Source organism: Vicugna pacos, chromosome 8, assembly GCF_048564905.1.
Source record: "Vicugna pacos chromosome 8, VicPac4, whole genome shotgun sequence".
Taxonomy (NCBI): Eukaryota; Metazoa; Chordata; class Mammalia; order Artiodactyla; family Camelidae; genus Vicugna; species Vicugna pacos.
The window spans coordinates 42,580,851-42,605,835 of NC_132994.1; the positions used below are offsets into that span (position 1 = coordinate 42,580,851).

Consider the following 24,985-nt stretch of genomic DNA (forward strand, 5'->3'; position numbering starts at 1 on the left):
GGACCTAGGGAGCTGTGCCTGGAAGTTAGTTTTTCGAAAATTCTATGTTTACCTGCACTTTCTTTTTCATGCTGTATCACATCTTCCACCATTAGTGAAGCTTGTGTGAATTTACCTTGTGGATTCTTGGCAATTATCTGACTGTGTATAATTTCTGCACATTGTAAATCAGTAATTATATTATAATTCTCTGTCCAATAACGTGCAATGCATGGTCTAAGAATCAAGAGATGGAGCTGAGTGGTCAGCTTACTCATGAATGAGGCTTCAAAAAAGTGTAACTATTTCCTTATTAAGTAATTCAATAAATATTTATTGAGGACATATTTAATAGACACTGTCATATAATGTCATGCAGTGAGGATATTGTGGTGAAGAAGGGCACACTGTTCTGCATTCATAAAACTTGTAATCTATTGGGAAGGTAGATATTAAACAACTTTTATTATAGAACTATTATAAGTTTCACAAAGACTTTATTATACTCATTTGCATAACTGATAATCATTGAAAATTAATTTTTAATATTATTTAATCTATTACGAAATTTGAGATGCACAAAATTTAGGCTTCAAAATTTTTCTATAAATGATTAATAGCTCTAAGTATGTTTTGAAGAGTTAATAATGAAAATGCTACACTGATTTTTGAGCTACTAGCCTTTTCAAAGCCATCTTCAGAAGGAGGAAACACCACAGGTAATGATGAGAAATAAAATATTTGTATTTTAAGCAAAGCATTGCATATGCTCAAACAAGCAGCCTCAGCATGGCTTTAATCTCTTCTTTAAGATAAGTTTATGACTATAATACAAATCAACTTTATTTTTATATGAGCAATTTAAAAAGAGAATGAAGGAGATTATTCTGACCTTTGGAACAATATGGTTTCTACTCTTTACTTAGGCTTCTCTGGTTTTATTTCTTGCTAAGTGACCCGGTGATACAAAGACAACAGAGCGATTTATTACTTTTATTATACAACATTTCATATTACATAGCGATACTGTCATTGAAAAAATTGGCTGTGCCTCCAGATGCAATAACAAAATGACAGCTTTTATGATGAACTTCTTACTCACCAGGCTCTTGTGTCTGTTCTTCTAGTCCTTAGGTTACTGGAAACTGAAAAGTACACAATTATATTCGTAAGTAGTAGTCCTTGTTTATTAGATATTTCTGTTTCTAGCTTTATTCTAATCTGCTTGTCAGTCATAATTGCCAACAACTTATTGAGACAAATGATAACCTGTCACATTGACACCACGTAATAAGATAGCTGTAGCATTAATTCAAAAGATCCAATTCAAATGGCTCAGTTGTACGACTGTAAATTACAGTGGAAGTTCACACTGCTTATGGTGACTGGAAGTTTCTCTCATTTAACATTCAGCCTGCCATCTGCATTATTGTAACTTAAAAATACAAGATAGTCCCATGACATGGCATTTGCTGGAATTGTGTAACAAGTTATTTGGAAATTACATGATAGGTTCAAGTAATTTTTAATATGGAATCTTTAGCTTCTCTGAAACATAAAATGTCTACTCCTTCACTTCTGCATTTTAGACATTGACACTGTTTTATGATAGGGCTGTAAAAGTGAAGGTACTACAATATGTTTTAAAACTGCAGCAACTGAGAGAGCAGAGGTAATTAGGAAATCTACTAGGGATTTAAAATGTGACTATTTTAATGGCCTTCAGCCATCCCCAAAGTGATTAATGACAAAGAAAAAATCTTTGAAGTTGACTTACTGTCAATAAGTTAGCAGTCCCTGATTTAAAAGGCTATAGATATTTCTGTGCTTCTACAGTGCAAAATTTTCTGGAAAAATAAATTCCCTTAAGAAGATGCTTAAACATTATACACTTCTACAAGGCTGCCCCAACATCCATCTAATTCTGGTTATGCAAATACTTAACAACTGTTTAAAAAAAATAGTATTTGACTGAATTCCAAAACTACTTGCATACATAGTTTGTTCAATTACTTCTGGGTAATTTACGTATTTTCATCTATTTTAATAGGTTTTTCTTTCTCCTTGTTTCATTTTCTAAAGCTCAGTGATTGTTATTGACTGACTGATACATGCCACGCTTTCTGTTTTTTGTTATTGTTGTTTTGAGCTTAAAACAACACTCATTTATTATCTCCCAGTTTCTGTGGGTAGGGAGTCCAGCAAGTCTTAGCTGGGTCCTCTGCTCAGGGTCTCTCAAGGCTGCAGTCAATCACGTTGTCAGCAGGGGACTGAGGTCTCATCTGAGGCTTGAGGTCCTTTTCTGAGCTCATGCAGCAGAACTCATTTCCTTGCAGCTGTAGGATTTCAGGCCACCTTTGTTTTTATCTACCACTTTAAGAGGAATTGTACTTCTCCCCACAAAGTAATTCTCTGAAATACACAATACTTAAACATTACCATTTTTCTCATTTAAGGTGATGATATAACTATCTGGCCTGGGAAGTGTAAGCAGAATTACATGTGAAAACATTTAAGCATTCCAAGACTTTCCTAGGAACCCATACTCTGGAGAAACAAGATGGAAACATTTTGTACTTAGGGTAGCTGGTGAGATTGGGGAGGGGAAATATATCCAAATTTGTAGAATTTTAGTAACCACTCGGGAAAAATAATAATAATATGCAAAGAAATATTTCATGAAGCATATGGTAACTATCATAGGTAGATATAAATAACCTCATATTCAAAAGTATGCATTCTCTATCATATAATATGGATCAGAGAAAATTTGGGGGAAGGACAAGATATGGATGCTGAATACTATCAAGATTTCTCTGAGTTGGAAGTCCTTGAAGATTTCTGATTTCGTTTGGAAACTGCAAATTCTAGAACTAATACTAAAAATTCCACTGTAAGTACAAAAATAACATCAAATTACCATAAAAAGATAATGCAATACTGCAGTAAAAGCAAACCGTGTACATAGGAAAATTGGGTAAGTTGACTTAGGTCTTCGCTGTATCAGTACTTAGTCTTAAAACAATGATGTCAGGAAAGTGTGACCTAAGGACTTTTATTCCTAATACCAAGAGAAGAGACAATCACTCAATGATTTTCTTTTATGATTTGCTCCTTGTGTATTTTATTTATTTATTTTTATTGAAGTATAGTTGATTCACAATGTTGTGTTAGTTTCAGGTGTACAACAAAGGGATTCAGACATATTTTTTTTTCAGATTCTTTTCCATTATAGGTTATTGCAAGATACTGAATACAGTTTGCTGTGCTACACAGTAGGTCCTTGTCACTGATTTTTATAATTCAAAATAGGGCACCCATAGGAAGTTCTTTTAAAAATAATAATAATAAACTGCACAATAAAATAGGGGCATAAAAATGAACATACAGTTCAGGAGACACTAACATATAAGGATATGATTAGTAACAAATCATGAAATATAGAACTAAAACAAAACAGTTATGGGAAATAATTTTAAAAAACCCTGAATATATAAATAATAGCAATGTGATAATAACGTAACTAACAAAGATTACGAAAGAAGGAGGTAATGAAGAAATTTAACTTTGCTGAATTTATAATTTTTATACTAGCAAATGTATATGTAAATATTAAAATGATAATGTTTTAATTATGTAATATATTTAATATTTTGTTAACTTTAGAGAGTTTTTTGAAACAATGTAACTTATTAAGAAACATTTAAGTTCAACAGTTACTTCAGGTTCAACTCATATATATTTAATATAATAATATAAACTATATATAAATCACTAGTCTTTTTGATAACAGACATTTAACAATGTAAGGTGGTCTCTCATTGTAGTTTTGATCTGCATTTCCCTGCTGAGTAGTGATACTGAGCACCTTTTCATGTACTTACTGACCATTTGTAATACGTGGGTTGCAAAAATTTTCTCCCATTCTATAGCTTGCCTTTTCATTTTGTTGATGGTCTCCTTCACTGAACAGAAGTTATTTAGTCTGACATAGCCCTACTTGTTTATTTTGCTTTTGTTGCCTTTACTTTGAGTGTCAAATTAAAAAAGTCATCGCCAAGACTAATCTTTTTTTTTTCTTCTGGGAGTTTTATGGTTTCAGTTCTTTGAGAAAACAAGGGATAACAAATGCTGGCAAGGATGTGAGGAAAACGGAACCTGTATACTGTTGGTGGGAGTGTAAACTGGTACAGCCAGCCACTGTGGAAAACTGTATGGAGGGTCCTCATGAAACTAAAAATAGAACAATCATATGGTCCAGCAATCCCGCTTCTAGATATACAGCCAAAGGAAACAAAACCATTATCTCAAATAGATATCTGCACTCTCATGTTCACTGCGTCATTATGCACAATAGCCAACAGATGGAAGCAATATACATATTCATTAACAGATGAATGGATCAAGAAAACATCACACACACACACATACAATGGAATATTCTTCAGTCTTAAAAAAGAAAGGAATTCTGTCATTTGCAACAACATGGATGAACCTGGAGGGCATTATGCTAAGTGAAAAAAGCTAGATAAAGACAAATACTGCATGATCTCACTTATTTATGGAATATTTTTAAAAGGAAGTTGAACAGAGAAACAGAGAACAAAAAAGTGGTTAAGTGGTTACCAGAGGCTGGAGGAATGGGGGAAACAGGGAGAGGCTGGTAACAGTACAGAAAGTTTCAGTTATCAGATGAATAAAGTCGAAGGATCTAATGTACACAGTGGTGACTACAGTTGATACCCCTGCATTGTATAATTAAAATTTGCTGAAAATAAAACTTAAATGTTCTCACCAAAATTTTTTAAAATGGTAAATATGTGCAGTGGTGGATGTGTTAACTCGATGGGGGAATCTATTTACAGTATATATTAAACCATCACATTGTACACTTTAAATATCTTATTTTTGTCAATTATACCTCAATAAAACTGAAATTTATGTATACAAAAATTATATACATAAATCGTATTTATGTAAAATATAATTTCTATATTTTAATATAAAACATATCTTTTAAAATTCATGTAAATTAGATTTTACTGAAAAAAATACTGAGTTGAGCCCAATTCGATATTTTCTAATTCAGTAAGTTAGAGTGGGGATCTGATAATTTGATTTAAAACAAATTCCTGGAAGAAGCTGATGCTGTTGGCTCAGGTACTATAATTTTCAAACTGGTATTATTAGATTATTGTAAAATGGTTAATAGTCAGACTATGGAGTACGTCTGGCATAGATTAGAATTTGTCACTTAAAATCCTTGGCAAATTAATTAACTTATTTTTCTCCTGTATCCTTATTAATATACTGCTGGTGGAGAATACTTGTACACCTATGTAGGGCTTGTTGAGAAGTTACATACAATAAATATTAAACAGGTAGATTGGAATTGTGCACATAATACTCAACTAAAGGAACCTTTAAAAATGTATTTATGTTAAATGATATTCACAGGATGCTACATGTTCCCAAATATTACTGAAAGTTATTTGGGGGTAAGCAAGATTTAGATTTTGTCATGGTTTTTAAGCAGGCATTTTTGTTCTTAGTTTGATTTTTTTTACAGCTTTATGTATAATTGATATATAGTAAATTAGACATACTTAAATTATTTGTGTTGCTAAATTTTAACATATGTATACATCACTGACATCTACACCATGTCACCCACCAAAATTTCTCTTTACCATTTTATACTTGCTCCTTACTGCCCTCTATCTTCCCTTCCCCATCCACACCATCTGCATTTTTCAGAAATATGTATAAATTGAATTATGCGTGTGTACTCTTTTTTGTCATGTGTGCTGTTTTTTATCTGCTTTCTTTCATTCAGTATAATTCTTTTGTGATTTATTCTTGCTAATTGCAGGTGTTCATTACTTTTCACTGTTGAGTAGTATTCCACTGAAAAAATATACAGTTTGTTTATCAGTTGTCTAGCTAATGAACATCTGGGTTGTTTCCAGGTTTTCACAATTAAAAATAAATCTGCTGTAAACATTCATGTTTAAGTCTCTGTTAGGACATACAATTTCTTTGGGAAATTCCTGAGAAGCACAGTTGGATTATATGTTCAACATTTTTAGCAATTTCCAAGCTGTTTTCCAAAGTGGATGTAGAATTTTATATTTATACCAACAGTGAGTAAAAGATCTAGTTGCTCCACAACCATTTTACATTTGGTGAGGTCAGTGTTTTTACTTTTAGACATTGTGGTGTGTGTACTTATATCTCTGGCAACTTTAATTTTCATTTCCCTAATGACAAATGATGTTACACCTGTCTTGATGTGCTCATTTTCCTTCTATCTTGGTCTGCTTGGGTTGCCATAGCAAGATATCATAGATTGGGTGGCTTAAACAACAGAAATTTATTTCTCATAGTTCTGGGGGCTGGGAAGTCCAATATCAAGATGCCAGCTGATTCAGTTTCCAGTGAGAGTTCTCTTCTTGGCTTCAGAAAATTGCCTTCTTGCTGTGTCCTCACATGGCAAGGCGAGAGTAAGATCTCTGGTATTTCTTATTACAATAAAGACAGTAATCTTAATAGATCAGGGCTTCATTTTTATGACCTAATTTAATGCTAATTCCTTATTCCAGACACAGCCATACTGGGAGTTAAGGCTTCAATGTACGAATTTGGTGGGGATACAGTTCAGTCCATAGCACCTTCCATATAATTTATTTGGTGAAACAACTCCTCAAATCCTATGCCTATTTATTTTTATTGTGTTTGTTTTCTAATTGCTAAATTATAAGACCTCTTCACATATTCCTGATTCAAGTCCTATGTCATATGTGAGTTTTGCATTTTATTCTGGGCTGTGGCTTATCTTTTATTTTCTTAGTGGTCTTTTTTTTTTAAAATTGAAGTATAGCTGATGTACAGTATTATATAACTTACAGGTATATAATAGAGTGATTCACAATTTTCTTAGTGGTCTCTTTTGAAGAGCAAAAGAATTAAATTTTGATAAATAGTCTGTTGAATTTTTCTTTTATATATCCTGTTTTTTTGGTATATATTTAAGAAATCTTTTTCTAAGCCTAAAGTTTCTAAGATTTGTTCTTGTATCTTCTCCTAGAAATTTTATAGTTTTTAATCTTACATGGAGGCCCATGATTCATTTTGAGTCAATTTCTGTAAATGTGTGAATGAGGTAACTGTGGAAGTTTTGTTTTGTTTTGTTTTTGTACAAAGTCTTCTAAATTTGTTCCAACATCATTTAACTGGATTATTTTCCCATTGAATAAATTTCATACCTTTGTCAAAAATCAACTGACTTTTATATATAGGTTTATTTCTTGGCTCTATTCTGTTCTATTGATTTTATTTAATATACCACCCACACAATTTTTATTACCACAGGTTTCTAAGTGTTGAAATAAGGTAGTGTTTTTTTTTCATTTTTTTGTCTTCCAACATTGTTCATTTTTTCAAAGTTTTTAGGTACCTATGACTTTCACGTTTCAATGTAAATTTTAAAATCAGATGTCAGTTATTTTTCAAAAATGCCCATAATTTGAAAAAAATGCCCATGTTAGAATTCAGATTAGAATTGCATTAATCTATAGGTCAGTTGTGAGAAAGTTAACATCTTAATAATATTGAGTTTTTTGACCTCTGAGCATGGTGTGTCTCTCCCTTTATTTAAGTCTTATTTAATTTCTCTCTGTTATATCTATGCTTTTCAGTGAACACGCCTTGCACATCTTTTTATCAAATTTATCCCCATTTATTTCATATTTTCTTGTATTTATAGTATTTTTTAATTCAGTTTCTGAGTGCTCACTACTATAATATAAAAAATACGACTGACTTCTGTGTATTGATCTTCGACGCTGCAGCCTTACCAAACTCAGTTAATTCTAGGAGCTGATACTCTGTCCTATTAACTCTTCACTTTGTTCTCTTAGGACTTTTAGCTCTGTAATCTGCCAGGCTCTGTTTTAGTTTTCTTTCTCTGGGTTCCCACTTGGAAAGTCTCTCTAAACAATAAGCTGTAGCAGTCATAGGACTCACCTCCTTTGTTTCCTTTCCTTTGTTTACTATCCAATGACTATCCAATTGTTTCATGAATTTTGATCATTTTTTTGTTTCAAGCAGTAAAATAAACATGATCCTATAGCTCCACTTTGGTTGGAAGCATGAGTCTACAACATTTACATTTAATATGATTACTGACTTAATATTTAAGTCTACTGTCTTGCTCTTGTTTTCTATTTGTACAACCTTTGCTGCCTTTTTAATATTTTTCTGCCTTGTTTTGGATTAAAACAAACTTTAAAAAAATTCTATTTTATCTCCTTTGTTGATTTATTACTTTTAATTCTTTGTTTTGTTGTTTTAGTAGCTGATTTAGTGTTTACAGCTGTGATCACAAGCTTTTTTGTAAAGGACCAAACAGTAAATACATGCTCATTTTCCAGTCCTACAGGCTCTGTCACAACTACTTAGCTATGCTGTCATAGCATGAACAAAGTTGTAGGTAGTGAGTAAAGAAGGGTATAGTAGTAATTTAATAACACATTATTTGAAAAATCACGTAGACTGGATATGCCAACATCTGGATTACAACATACATCTTAAACTTAACTAAGGTCTACCTCCAAGTGATCGTATATCACATCATATGTAGCATAAGAATCTCAAAAAGTATACTTTCCTTTCTCTTCTCCCAGTAATTTTGCTTTTTTGCCATACATTTTACTATTATGTATATTATAAAGTCTAGCTTTTGTGTTCCTGTAAAATTTTTTGTATCAGCATAATTTCTGAAAGAATTCTGTTAGTTATAAAATTGAAGATTGATAGTTTTTATCTTTCAGTAACTTAAACATGTTGCTCTACTGTCTTTTCCACATATTTCTTGCTTTTGACAAGAAATCTATTGTCATACTCATCTTTGTTACTCTGCACATATAGTGTATTTACTCTTTTTTAACAGTTTGATTGTGATGTGCCTTATTGTAGTTTTTCAAAAATATTTCTTGTGCTTAGTTGAAGTTTGCTGAGATTCTCAGATCTGTGGATATAGAATTTTTGTCACATTTGAAAAAATTTCCATCCATTTTTTTTTATCTCACAGCTTACTGGTGCTTTGTTAATTTTTTTTCAGATTTTTTTATGTCTATATTTCATTCTGGATACTGCTGACAGTTATGTCTTAAAAGGGACTAAACTTTTCTTTTGTATTGCCTAGTCTGTCATTAGTCCCATTCAATGTATTTTTCATCTTAGAGCTTGCAGTTTTCTTCTCTTGAAGTTTAGATTTGGTCTTTTTAATATCCTCCTTCACACTACCTGAATTTCTGAACCTATATAATATAGTTATAACATCTGTTTTAATGTCATTCTCTGCTACAGGGTTTGCCATGGGTTGGTTTTGATGGACTGATTTCTTTCCTCTTTTTTGGCCATATTTCCCTACTCCTTTATATGTCTGGTAAGTATAGTTTATGTGGTAAGCATATCTTAAGACGACTTTTCAAAGATCCCTGCTTACAATATTCACATTCTTGCATATGCCCCTCCTCCTGAGTGTGTGCTGGCCTACTGACTTGCTTCTGACAAGTACAATGTGGCAAAAGTGAAAGAATGTCACTTCTTTATGTTCTAATAGGTTGCAGCATCCATGTTGCTAGCTATTGCCTTTTTAGCTTGCATGCTTTGAAGAAGAAAACTGCAATGTTGTAGAAGCCCATGTGGCAAGAAATTGAGGGCAGTGTCTGGGCCCATCTATGTTGTCCCGAATTACAAAATTTCATTATTTTTTATGGATGAGCAATATTTCATTGTACATATAAACCACATCTTCTTTATCCATTGCTCTATCAATGGATATTTAAGTTGCTTCTGTATCTTGGCTATTGTGAATAATGCTGCAATGAATATAGAGGTGCATATATCTTTTAAAATTACTGTTTTCATTTCCTTTGGAAAAATACCCAGAAGTAGAATTGCTGGATCATATGGTAGTTCTATGTTTAACCTGTTGAGGAACATCCAAACTGTTTTCCATAGTGGTTGTATCAATTTACATTCCCACCAGCAGTGTACAAGGGTTTCTTGCTTACACGTTTCTTTAGTCAATTCTGTTTGTAGTCAGCTTCCTCAGGTTTTTAGGCTGTATTCCTGAAATGCAGTTTAGCTGATAATACAATGATTAGTAAATAGTTAAACTCTCTCAGTCTTGAAGCTTTTACTTTACTTTTTGGTATCCAGCATTGCTGTTAATAAGTCAACTGTCAGTCTGTCATTTCTTTGTATTTTGTCTATCTTCTCTTTCTGGCAGCTTACAATATCTTCTGTCTGTCTTTGATATTCTTCAGTTTCACAATAATATCTTTAGACAAGAAATTATTTCTTTCTTTTCTCCTTCATTATTTTTTAAATTCCTGCTTGAGAAATGGTGGGCTTCCAGAATTTGACAATACATGTCCTTGTCAATTCTAGAACATTCTTAGAGTTATCTCTTTGGATATTGCCACTTCCTTATGCTTCTTCTCTTATCTCTTTCTGAAAATTCAATTATAAGAATTTTAAAAAAATTTTGAAAAGAATTTAAAAAACCTCACAGTGTTTTCAATTGAAGCCCACATTCATTAGAGATTCTTAAGAGAAAATTATTTAAGACTGGTTTTAAAATATGCTCCACTAAGAGTGTTTCCCTTTGCTTCTGCCTGGGTGCCTAGAATGCCGCATACCCGGAACCACTTTCAGCAGTGTACTCAGCTTGAAGATTTGGGGATCACACTGGTAGCATGATTCAAGTCCCAGAACTACATGAGAGGTAGACTGTGGTTATGAGAGAGAGAGGATAAACTTTTTACATACACCATGAAAACTCAGGCAAGTTACCTTAGAGCCTTCTTTGTTGGCACCTGTTTTGCTCTGATTCATCTTTTCACTGAACATATGGTCCTTCATGGTTCTGGCTTTCTTCAGGTTTCTGTTTATAAACCTCCCATATCCATGCCTCCTGTCTTGCATAGTCAGTTAAAATTAAGTATCTGCATCATTGATCATCAAGATTTACTTTTGTTTCCATACCTCCTAAAAGAATTTTGATAAGCTATAGATCCATGATATCTAAAAATTTTCAATCTAAATTTTAAATGGTTTCAAAGTTAACGATCTCTTGTTTTAATATTGAAATTTCAGAACAAAACTGATTACTTCACTCTTTCGAATGTGTTCAGTAGAATGTGAGTGAGTTAATACCCCTATTATCTGCAAAAAAATATATTGTGATGTTAGATTTTAACATTCATAAATCTCACATTGTTTTCTATGCTAAGGTGGTCCCATGTTTAGTCTGACAACTTTGGTGCAGGTTAGCAATAGATTTTATTTGGGGGGAGCTAACAAGGCCAAAGTCAGCAATGGAGAAACATGAGCTCCTGTGCTCCCATTGCCCCATTGAGAGGACAGAGTGCATGGCTGGACATTCTCTTCTATTTTTCTATTTATAGCTATGAAAAAAGTGAGAACAATCTTACCAATGAAGAGTCATATGAATATCTTGCACACCTGCAAGTCTGGATTTGAGTGATAGCATTTTACAAATACACACACACACACACACACACCCATCACCACCACCACCCAGAATACCACTTACTCATCACCTGGAAATCTTGAAGCCAGTGGGAAAGTGTAGACCCCCTAAGGGTGAAAAAGCCACTGGTCCCATTGGAAACTCATTTCTGATACAGTCTCTCCTGAGAAGAGAAGGAAATAATCCATTTTAGTGCATGAACCAAGCAGTCCTGCATGAGTACCTTGGATTATTTTCAGTCAACCAGGTGCCTTCCTTCATCAGCTCATATTTGCATGGCATTTCCTACACAAGACATTTATTCTATTATGCTATATTTTATGCATGAATTTTTTGTGGCTCTCTCTATCATATTTCTCTTCAACTAAATTATATTTATAAATTGAAATTGATTTTTCAATTCCTATGAAGCTCTAAATGTTAACGAGGTTCCTTTGTGTTAAATTACTATACAATTATTAATAGTACACAATTGATTAAAACGTGAAAAATAAAATTTTACTGGAAATGTATTACTTAATGAGATGGATAGTTTCTTAAAACTAATTCATGTACTCATAAATGAATGTGACTTACTGCTAGAATAAAGCAGGTTCAATAGAAATTAACAGCAAATGAAGAGAGTAGGTGGCTACCAATAAATTCAGGGCTTTCAGAAAAGGAATCAGTAATTTTTAAGTACATTATTCACAGTAGAATTCTCAACATATTCCAAGTAGATTAATATAAAACAAATAAGAACATGAAATTCACAAATAATTGGGCATATAATTAGTTACCTGGAGATAGTGAGCAGAGAAACATCCAAGTAAAAAATAATGCGTATGACTTTTTCAGTGTCCAATCATCTATTGCCAAAATTTAATGAATATGTTCCCCTTAAAAGCTTCAATAAATGTTTAAGCTAACTTACCTCTGGTAAATGTTTTTGGAATCAAAGATATAACTTCGATATGTCAAAAAAGTAGAAAAAATTTAACTTCTGTTTGCAATCATGCAAAATAAGTAGCTGAGGCAGTTCTTTGATTACAGAGACTATACAGAGAAGATTATTTTGAATTGTCCTTGTAAAATATTTGTGGGGTTTTTTGCATCTTACCTTTATTTTCTTTTTCTTTCCTTTTTCCTTCTCTTTTTTCTTCCTTTCTAAAAGCCACTTCAGAAGTTTTTGTTTGTTTTTGTTGTTTTTACATAGACAATGTAATGCAGTAATGCTCAGATGGGCTAAAATTTCGATTTTTAGTTTTTCGGGGGGGAGGAATTAGATAGGATAGGAGGGAAAACTAGAAACGGCAACACTGCTGCAAATTTTGACCACAGGCAGATTCTTAGGCAGATGAATTTTAGTCAAAAATACGATAGAAGTAAATGTGAAAACTAACTTGTTTAAAGCTGCTGTCTGTGGCCATATCCACCGGAAAGTCCTAGTGTGGCCTGGGAGCATACAATGCAGTTGGAAGACCTCTGCTCCAAGCCCCCAAGATCACATGGACAAAAAGCTACAGTGCACTTCAAACTTCATTTAGTGCTTTGCATTTGTACTCTCTTGTCATTTTTTGGTCTCTAAAGCTGTTCCTTACTTTCTTGCCACATTGGCATGTTAGTGGTTGTTAAGAAAGTTAATTAAAAATATGAGTATATACTTTTTACAATTTTTTTTTTACCTAGAAGTGTTTCATTTCGTCTTTTTTTTAAAGGGAGAGAGGGGGAAAAGCTATTATGTCAATATACATAGAACAGAATGTACTTACCTGTTATTTAAAAAAGTTAAATACATAAGTTAATTTTTACTTTGCTTTTAAAAAATAGTATTTACCTAGGTTTTCTCAAAATTCTTAGATTAATTGCTCATTCAGATATATCTGACATTCACCAGAAAAAGAATGTGGTTACTTAGTCAATGAATTATTAAGTAGGTTATTGCTATATGGCCAGCAATTGTTTAGTTAAGGTTTTAAATGGGGAACAGAATGGTGCAAATTTGTGCTATGTAATAAGGATCCTCATGCAAGTGGCTTTTCAGGATAACAGAAATTTGTTTTTCAAGGTGACTAGTTCACTGAATCTTCCTTGTTTTGTCTTTCTGATGATAATGTGAGTCTAATGTTTGTATATATTCCCTCAAATGGAAGGTGGTTAGTATAAGATAATTCAGGACTGTTGATATTATTTATGAGTATAAAATAGCAGTAACACATAAGAATTAGCTTTCAACTGTGTGACCTTATCAGAGTCTAGGGACCAAGAAGCATTTTTAAGATACTGCACATATATTTTTGTCTTGTGTGGCTACCACAATTTTGATAAGATTTTTCCATCCCAGGCGAATCAGATGAGATGCTGAAAATCAAGGGATAGGAGTAAGTATTGCCTCTACTTATTAACTCAAAATTACCTGACATACTTCAAATGGTATCAGAAATGGGTTTGGTGTGACAACATGACTCCTATGGTTAGGTTTTAAGAAAGCCAGAAAGCTATAATAGGAGAGAGTCTTGAACTAAGAGTATTTCTTGGAGACCAGCTGACAGAAGCCTTGATGACACAGTTTTTGAGGAAGGTTTGGTGGGGGAATTTGTAGTTAGTGGGATTTGGCACCATTTACCTTCTTCTGACTGATAGAATTAGTAGATAATTAACCCAATTGGTGGCACCTCTCTAATCAATAAGGGCGATCAAGGACCGCCAAAGACAACTGAAAATCCAAGGGGATGGGTTGGTCCTTCACATTCAAGGCAAAAACTGAACTGAGATTTTACTTGTGAAGTGGATGAGTGGGGCTGAGAAAATTCTGTCCCTCTTATTATGCCAATTTTCCCTGTGTGATTCTGCATCAAGAAAGAGCCTGGTTCCAATGTAAAGTGTGTTCTCTTTATTGTTATTTAATCTTAGAATAACACTTCTAAAATATATGTGCTGGATTTCTATCTTCACATAATTTTCTACTTGAGAAACTTCACTATAGAGAGGTTGTGTTAAAATTAGCATTCAGTTTATTTATACAGGATCATAGCATAATAAGAAAAAGAGAAACTAATTTCTTTTTCAAACTAATTGCTACCCATCAGACAAAGACTATCAGAGCCATATTTGTAGTCAAACTAAGTTGCGCTTATGATTTCTTGCAACAAGGATGACTGCACACTACATGGAACCAGGGGCATGTAAACAACAGGGTTTTGTTTTGGTTTGGTTTTAGAAGGGGCTTATTATAGGGTTAGGCTTATGTTAGAAGTTTTAGAGGTTTGTCATAGGTGTTTTGTTGAAATGTGGTTTTCCTGTGGATTGAGTAGTGGTAGAAAAGGGGGAAAAGTTTTATGGTTGGGATTTTTCTTTTTTCTTTCTCTCTCTTTTTTCTTTTTTTTTTTTAAATCTAGGAGGTGAAAGAAACAGAGTGAAGCTAAAAAAAGCATCTCGTAAAAGAATTCTCCTATGTGAGCCAGGAGAACATGATTAGTCATTTCAGTGATTTGTCCCTACTTTGTGTCTAAACATGTTTTTGGAATGGTTTTATTTTTGAATTGCTTCATCATGGTCAGAAAGTGATCTCTGATGATGGTATACTCTGAAATTATGTCTGATAGAAGAAATACTATATGATAATGGAAAGGGATGCATAATATAAAAAGTATCAGAGAATTCATTACTATTGACCACAATGATTAATGCTCAATTAAAAAGAATACAAATGTGTTGTAATGCAGATGCCATTATCATCCTCATTTTATAGACAGAGAAAATGGGGGTGAGAGCTGTGAGGTGTGCCCAAGGTCACACAGCTACTAAGTCGTGGAACAGCCTCACTCAAGAGTCTGTACTTAACCAACAGGCTGTGCTGCCCCATTTCCTTCAGTAGCGATGATACCTAGATATATGACCTACCAGTGGAATAGACATTGTGGAAATGGGTTTACTAGGAAAAGACTCAGTATAAGAACCATTAAGATTTAAGGGTGTTAGAGCACAGTTGAGAAATGAACTATAGAAAAATATAATTTCCACAAAGTGGGAAGGCTGAAGGCAGATACATTATTCACTAAACCTGGGAAAATCCCATAGATTGGACCTTGCTAGAACTTACTTTTTATAAGAAGTAAGAGTCCTTAAATGATGTAAGCTTCATGTGGTCACAGAATAACTGAAGTTTTCAGTGCTGATAAGACCCAATATTGGGTGAATAATGCCACCAGAAGCTATATATATTTCTGTTTTGAGTTTTGAGGGTGGAGGGGAATAGGATTTATTTATCCTGAATCTGCCCCTGGTTAGTGTTCCTTCTCTGATTCTGATAAAATCCTTATCCTTATGTTGATAAATCAATAAAGTTAACTGATGTTTTAAGGATTGCATGTTGGCTGGGGAATTGGACATGGCATGCTCCTTCTTCATAATCATAATCATCTGATAAGAATCAGAAACCAATAGTCATTCCTGAAAAAAAAAATGGAGTGTGTTGACTCAAATGGCATTCTAGAAATAGTCATGTGAAAATAAATTGCAGGCTGCACTGAATAATTAAGAGAGATTAAAGTTAGGAAAAGAAATAAGGACTTTGCTATCATGTGGCATGTACTTTGACTAACAGTAGGCAGTGGGAATGGAAAAGATACTGCAAATAAAATGCAGTAGAATTAATCATGAATTAACATTGATTAAACAAAATGAGAAAGCAAATCCTGACAGTAAAGTTCGATTAAGTGTTTTAGAACCTCCATAGTAAAGGAACTGAAGAAGGAGAAGGAGCTAGTAAAAGAGATGGGGGAAATCACAATTCAACTAATTATTTACTCATTAATAATTTCAAGTTAACACTTAATGAGTTCCTACTTCCCACCAGGCATACTTCTAGGCGTTGAAGCTGCAGCAGTAATTAAAAAAAAATAAAAAGACAAATTTCTTACCTTTGTGGTGCTTACATCATGGTTGAAGGAACAGATAACAGATAATCGTAGATAAGTTAGATGGTGAAAAGTGCAGTGAAATTGGAGGGATAGTGATAAAAAACAGATAGCACAAGTGTCTCAGAAACTAAGATTTCCTAAACTCTGATTTATTTTAAAATAAGTTGGTTTAAAACTCCGAAAGACATCAGATTTTTTTTAATTAAGAAAGATTGATGGCAATTGAAATTTGTAAATTTTTAATGAATTGACATGGAAAACAAGCCTCCTAACAATGGACCTGCTTCGGGATGGAGACGTTCCCTTCCATGGTATCTGATTCTCTGGGCCACTAATCCCAATATTTTATCTTGGAAATTTGTGTTTTCTCTCTAGCATGTTATAAACCATCCTCGACCATCTCCTTTTAGCTTGTTTTGATTTGCATTGAATACAGGCCTGTGATTCTGACAGTCTTCATTTCTTTTTATGTCTCATCTACTGTGCATTTGCCAAATCTTCATAAACATCAGGAGATAGGAGTCCTGCCCAGTTTTGCCACTTACATATTTGTAACCTTGAACAAATCATGTAAACACTGTGAATCAATGTTATCATCAGTAGAAAGGGGATAATAGTATCTTACAACAACTATTAAAAAATCAAATGAGGATATAAGTAGAAAAGTGTTTGGTAAACTGCAAAATTCAAAGCAAATTGATTATCTTTTTACTGTTCCCTGCAGTGGCTTGCCAGCACTTCTTAACACCTGTGCAATTAAGTAAGATCCATTTTGCTTTTCTCCACAGCATCCTCAGACTCCTGATTTTTAAAAATTCTTCAGCATTGCAGATTAAAGGAGATACAGTGATATATAAAAAGTGCCATAACTTATATTAACATTTCCCTATAATAACTTCTTTTTTAAAAATTCTGTGACTTGTAACAGAAATGTTAGAGTTCCTATCCTTTCCTATCACACTAATTCTGCCTCCTGGAAATCCAGGAGTCTGTTTACAGCTGGAGGCCACTCTCATCGCATACATGATTTTTAAATGCTGCTCAACTGTAAGTGGCTGATTTTGCAGTCTTATTATTTGTGCCAGTTTTCAGTATCTCTTCCACATTCTTTCTACCACAGCATATGGCTTTGCATGGTCTATTCAGTGAATATTCATAATTATTCCACTGAGCTTTGGTGACGATGAATGTGTGTGTTATTGGAGATAAATTGTGCAATCTGCAAGGAAAACAAAGATGAGTTTTTGCTTGGATATTTTTGCTCGTTTGGTGGTGGAGGCAGATGCTCTGCTCCGTGCAGAAGCAGGGCACTGCTTGGGGGAGAGGGATGCTGAGTCAGTCACATGCTTTGCCTCTTTCTTGTTTGCACTTTTAGACTGCTCAGCATGCCTTCCACAAATACTTCTGATACAGGGATGTAACTGCTTTCCACACAAGGTTATAAGAATAAGGTAATGTATGCAGAGGAACAGTCTTTTATAAGCAAAATCTAAACTATGAATGCAAACATCACATGATGCAAAATCAAAATATTGTAGTACCTCTTGATTAAATATTAGAAGTTGCTTTCTTTCTTGTGTTCCAGTACAATGAATGCTTAGTCAGACAAATGCAGCAGCTGAAGTTGTATCAGCAACCAATAAAGGGATTTTCGTTTTTTTTTACTTTTCCTTGGCTGACCATTATCCTCAAAAGTAATAGAGAAAAGCATGAAATCTCTCTAAGTTTCACAGTGGCATAAAATAGTTGCAAACAGTTCCTAGGAAGCTAGAATTACTACTGTCAAAGAAAACCACATGCCCAATTACCAGTATTTCATATTTCTGAACACAAGTAAATACGAAGTGTGACCCAAATTCATTTGTGCATCAAGGCTGGAAATATATTGGGATTTTTCTTTTTTGTGAGAAAATGATTCTTTATAAGAAAAAGGATGAAATGGCTTTCATGTGGATTTACCACTGCCATTGTTGTCCAGATAAATCTTCACATTTTACTTCTGAACCAAAAAGAAACCATCAAGTCACAGAAGTAGCAAACGAGCCGTTTTATATAAGCTTGAGGTCTGATTTAGTAGAAATGTATCCACAAATTCTATGAACAAGGATGTGAAGGTCTGAGTACACCAGATCTGCAGGATCATAAGAAGCTAATAAAGCAAAAGGTAAAGAAAGAAAGAAGTATGCCTTCTCTTTTGAAAAACATTCGTTGGATTATAGCAAAGTCATTACAAAATACCAAGAGTACATTCAGGCACAGTGTGATAATGTCCAGTCTTTACAGCTTCCTTTAGTTTGTAAAAATGACTGCAACCCCATTTTGTTCCTGAACTTCCAGAAAAGAGTAAAACGTCTACCTTATTCTAATACTCACTCACCAACCACCCAGCTAAGTGGCTTCAGTTAATACCAGTAATAATATGCAAAATATTAGTATTTGAGGGAGGAAGAAGACAATTCTGAACTATATACTTGTATAGAAAAAGTTGGGTATAATTATCTTTTTATAAAGGCCTCTAAATAAGACAGACAATTTTCTGTAGCAAGCCAGTCTGCACAGCCCTTTGTCTTCCTCTGGAATCTCTTTTGCTAGCTGAAAGGAAAGGAAATGAGGTATCTCTGGGGATGTATGAAGGGAATGCAAAGGAAGGAAATAACGAGGAGGGAAAAGGGGCCTCACTTACGTTTACTGGGTTCTTGGCCTGTAGCCGTTGCTCAAGATTCTGCTGAAGGCATTCAGGCTGTTTCGAGGCACTCGGCTGACTTTTAATGGACTATCGAGGTCCTGCTCACATAAAGTAATGATGGCTGTGGGTCACAGGGATGCCATTGCCATTTCCCCCAACTGTGTTTTTGTCTTTTGTCTTTGACATCGGAATGAACGCTCCTCAGAGAGCTGAGTCTGCACCAACAAGTGAAGCTGGGTGAGCCCTGCAGCACCCAAGGGGGGACTTCCAGCTCACTCATTAAGCAGTAGTGGCCCTGAGTTTAAATTAGGGAATTTTGTTTCCTAAAATAACTCACAATTTAATTTTACTTGTTTGTTTCTTTGTTTGCATACAAGTAGGAAAAGAAAGTCTCCCTCAACTCTAAGATACAGTACACCAGGAGCTATTTCCTTGGTTCCTGGGGACTATATTTAGAGACATTCTATGTGGATAAGAACTAAAGCATGAATGTTCCATTATTAAAAAACACACACACACACACACAATGAATACATTTTGTGTGAGCAGAAATATCCCGTGACATGGAGAAATGTTTATTCTTTTTCATTTTTCATTTATTCATCACTGTCCCAACTTCTTTAAAATTGATTCAGGTCAGTTTGTTAAAAGGCCCAAATGAAGTGGCACCTGTTTTAAGCTAGGTTCCTCAGAAACAGATTTTGAGATGAATATTCATATTAAAGTGAAATATTACATGTTCTCAAAAGAAAAACAGTAGGGAGGAGGGGAATTGGGACTTGGAAAAGAATGAGGACAAATAAAAGTGTAATATCAAGCAGTCTATAAATATGTGTAGTTCTCTATTCTACATGAATTCAAACCATTGATTCTTTATCTTAATGAGTATTAAAGAGAACATACATTTGTAGATCAATTTGCATACCAAGAGCCAGAGGTCCTGCTGATGTATTCTAGTAAAGACACTACATCTAAAACAGCAAACTGGGTAAATGACCATAGAGTCCTTTGGAGGAAAGATTGGAGGAATCACTACCTTACACACTTACCATTGCATTATCAGGTCCTTCCTAATCCACATTCAGCTTCCCTTTTAATGTATGAGCTCTGTTTCTTGGAACTACATAGAGGTAAGTGTTTGGATTATAGTAATTCACTGCCCCTTTTCCCTGAGAGTTTGATGCCTAGTCTCTGCTATTCTAGAATCTTGTTATTATCAGAGAGCCCAGTTTCATAAATGCAACCTCGATCATTAACCCTTATCCATAGAGGACAGCTCACACTGAGCTTCAGTACAATGCCAGTGCCCTCTGCCTAGCCCCATCAAAATAACCCTTATGATCTTAGTGAAGGTACTGTCTTCTGACCCCTATTAGGGGGGGAAAAACCCAAAAAACTGAGGGAGAAGGTTGAGGTTATTGAGTTTTTCATAATTGAACCATCTAGAAAAGCATCTCTCCTAGGCCACCTTAGTATCCTTTCCACAACATTCTGCTAGGGCATTTCTGGCAACACTGCTTAACTTGTTTTTTGTTTCTTCCAGTTTGACTGAGATATAATTGACATACAGCATTGTATAAGTTTAAGGTGTACAGCACAGTAACTTGACTTACATACATCATAAAATGATTACTGCAGTAAGTTTAGTGAATATCCATTATTTCATATAGATATAAAATTTTAAAAGAAAAAAATATTTTTCCTTGTGATGAAAACTCTTAGAATTTCCTCTCAACAACTTTCATGTATAACATACAACAGTGTTAATTATATTAATTATGTTGTACCTTACATCCCTAGTACTTGTTTAACATAACTGGAAGTTTGTAGCTTTAAACCACCTTAATCCAATGCCCCCTCCTCCCATCCCCACATCTGATAACCAGAAATCTGATCTCTTTTCCTATTAGTTTGTTTGTTTGGAACATATAACTGAGCTACAACACTGTGTTAATTCCTGGTACATGACACACTGATTCTATATTCCTACACATTGCAAAAGAATCACCAGGTTAAGTCTAGTTTCCATCTGTCATCGTGCAAAGATATTACATTATTATTGACTGATTTCCCATGCTATACATTTCATCCTTGTGACTCATTTATTTTGTAGCCTGAAGTTTGTACCTCTTAATTTCCCTTATCTAACACTGCTTCACTCTTAATATGAACCATTACTTTTTCTAACTTTTAAAGAATCATTCTAATTACAACTGTTATGATTGGGTCAACAATGTCAAGCATAAGTTTGGTGATTAGGGCAACAGAATTACAAAAAGGGCCAAATTCAGAGCTTCAGCAAGTCTCCAATGCTAAAATCACAGGCCAAATAGGGTAGGAGTAAGACTCTGAGACTTGGATTAGGGACATCTGAGTAGACCCACTAAAGAACACTAAACCCCAGAACTCTCTTGGTTGCTGGAATAAACTGGCTAGCAAAGATAAGGTAAGTCTGAGGGTCATACAAAAGAGTCACCTGAGGTAGATGCCTTGCAAACTGATCATTGTTTTCCTCAAGATCTGATATCCTCTTCTGGCTATTCAGCTAATAAATAGGTCAAGTTGCAGCCAGACCACTTGGGGAAGATAGGCCTTCCTGAAAGAATAAAGGAATTCCTGGCTGAAAGAGCTGACCACTCAGTGACAGGAAGGACAGCAGAGCACACCAGAGAATGGATTTTGAGGGTGTCTTTCTGGTAGAGGAACAGAGAAGGAGGACCAGGAAGGGAAGGGGGCAGGTAAGGTTGCATTGTCACTGTCAGTTGGTCCTGTTCAAGTTAACCCTTTCTGGCTCAATTTGACAGAAAGGCTGTGGAAACACTGCAGATCTCACCTCCAAATTGTCAGCCCAGAGGGGAAAGGTGTGGATTACATTCCTATGCCCCTCAAGTGCTAGTTAAAAGCTGCCCTTTTAATTAAAAGGAATGTAAATTTCCAGGCAAATTTGGTTCTCTGGGGGCAAAAGTAAAGTGATTTCTAGCAGCCTGAGAAAAAATACTGATGTTGGCTTTTTAAATGGAAGCCCCACTGTGCATTGTCGATGAAAAATGTTCTAGGGATTCAAGGGTATATGTGCAGAGCATTGACAGTATCCACCACAAACCCTTCTTACTATGCTCCAAGGTTCATGTAGAAAATTACTCCTGCATTTAGAGTGAGGTAAATTTCCATTACAAGTTGCAGGAGTCGATCATAGAAATAACAGATTGGTTCTATAGGTGACAGTTTTAATCTGTTTTCAATGGAAGTTGTGCTTTTGTGGTTGTTTTGATGGATTTGTGTTAAGATTAAGCCACTCATGTTTTACAAGCAAAAGTGTGGGTGATTGGTGCAAAGAATTGGGTCTTGGTATGCAAACTGCAGCTGTGGAATAGATTTTTTCCTTCCGTGTGAAGGCTTAATACAACTATGGCCTCATTAACTCTGTAACCCATGTAGTTAAAGGCTTTCTGAGAAAACTAGATGAGGAATGAGGGTAGGCGAAGCCAGGGGTAAGTTTCTTCAGGGAAAAAAAAAAAAAGATAAAGTAATCAATTTGGAAGAAATGAGGGCTTAAGGAATAGGCATTATTTCTTGTTAAATACTGAATAAAAGACACATTTAGTAGAAATTAAAATATCCCTTCAACATGATGTGAAAACTTGTAGATTTCCAAAAATTTACACCCAATCAGTAGTCTTCCAGTAGACATGATGGGCATGCATTTTCTAAAATTACATTATAAATCCATTTATTTTCACTATAAAATTAAACTAAATTGCATAATAAGAGAAAGAGGAAAAAAATAATGAAATAAGAAGTATGTTCATAGGAAGATTGTGTGCCTCTGTTGGCGAACTCAAGTTCATGTGCCCAATGCACAGTGAGGCCAAACTGAAATGTCGGAATTGAGAGCAGAGAAGTTTTATTGCAAGAGTCAAGTGAGGAGAAAGGGTAGCTCTTGCTTAGAAGCCCGAAATCCCCAAAGGTTTTTTGTGAAGAGTTTTTATAGACAAAATTTGGGGAGAGGTATGCAGGGTGTGTGACCTCCCTCTGGTTGGTGGTGAGGTAATGGGGTGGTGTTCCAGGAATCTCAGACGTCAGCCTTCTGCTTCCAAACAGTCTGTGGTACATGTGCTTGTGCTCAGCCCGTAGTTACCCTCCTTCACCTGGGGGGTGGGGGCTTTAGTTCCTGTAGAAGAACTCAAGAGATACATATCCGATTGCTATGCATGTCCCTGTGCACAGCAGGGAGGCTCCAGGACCCTGCCCCTATCGCTGCACTATTGTTTCTTAACTGCTTTCCTTTGTTTCTTTAGTCCCCCACTCCTCTAATTAGTAACTGTTTGAACCTGCCTTTTGGAACTCAGGAACCATCTAGGAGGCTGAAACCTTTTTCCTACAAACAAGAAATGAGGGACAAGGAAGAGGGCTTTTGTGTCCGGGAGGGCCCTAGAGTCCTGCTCAGTCTCACCTGATAGCTTCTGGTCCATAGAGAATGAGGAGATGTATAGATCAGGCCAGTATACTCCCTAAATGGCCACCTGGGCCCCTTGCTGAAGCAGATTTGCCCCAGTTGACCCACAGATGTACATATAATAAAAACAAATGATTACTGTGGCAGGCCACTAAGATTTGGGATGGTTTTCTATTCCAATAGCAGACTCATACAATAAACCAGTCCCTTAAATTTGAACATTCTACTTTTTCATACCCACTATATATTCTGACACTACAAAATTATATCAAATCTTTCCAGAAAAAGCTTTATGGATCTCAAGGGCAGATCTGTTAGGGTTAGAAAAAAAATGAGGTCTAAATGAAAATAAACCATTGTTTTTCAGAATTGCTTTTTAAGCACCTGAATGAATCATCACTGACCTTGAACATCATTCCACATCTCTGGAACTCAAGAGAAATGCTGGAGAAGGTGATCGCTAAAATTCCTTCAATTACAATAGTCTGTAATTACTTGCATTATGATTTTTTTAAAGACCTGCTTCCTGGCTATATGCATAACATAAAGTCCAAGTCCCAGGGAAGGATGCCTGCTGTAAGAGCCTCAGTCCCCTCATCACCTACTCCATTCCCTCAAGTTCACTTTACTGAAACATAGATGTATATAAATATACATCAACTACTCAAAGATGATTTACCCTTTGCAGAAGCCATGGCTACAATTCAACAGAATAACATAGGCAAGTTGGTAAGAAAAAGCAAGCTGCCATTCTATAAAAACGTGAAGAAATACACAGGTAAGTTATGAAAACGGGTTCTGCTGACATCTGCAGAACAAATCCCATCAAGGATGGGTGGTGCTAACCGTGGCGCTGTGCTTACAGACTGTGGTGGGCTTGCCACTCCTCTGGAGAGTCAATCAGCCCAACGTGTAGGGTAACTCACATGTAAGGAACTAAGTGCAAAATGAATTGTAGGTGACTCTGTAGGGCTGTTCTACACTCTGAGGTGAATACTCCCTGTCTTTGTCACCATTAGAATTGAATTATTCTATCATTTTCTTCAACTGGGGTATGACTTGAAGAATGTCAGAAAGCCTCTTTCTCAAACAGTCTCTGTCACACTAGTTCATAAAAATAGCTCAGATATAGCCACTAGTCCATTTCCAGTATTTTCTGTAGATGACTTCTGGAAAGATGACATATTATATCATTTTGTAGTTATTGATATATTAGTGGATGTAAGTGTTCATATTCCTAAAGTAGCATATTATAAAGGTTTACTTCTTTATTTCTCCAAAATACATATTTCCTCCAAAATATAATTGTGCCTTAGTGACTACTAAATGAATTTAAATCCTTCTGGCTTCCCTTAATCCAAGTTTAACTCCTTTTTCCAGTTTGTATTCAACCACCTTCT

General features: G+C 34.9%; 1 pseudogene; it reads right to left on the reverse strand.

Annotated features, from left to right (window-relative positions):
- Positions 1–957: 957 nt before the first annotated feature.
- Positions 958–24,985, reverse strand: part of LOC140697866 (DNA (cytosine-5)-methyltransferase 1 pseudogene) — a 148,930-nt pseudogene continuing 124,902 nt past the window's right edge.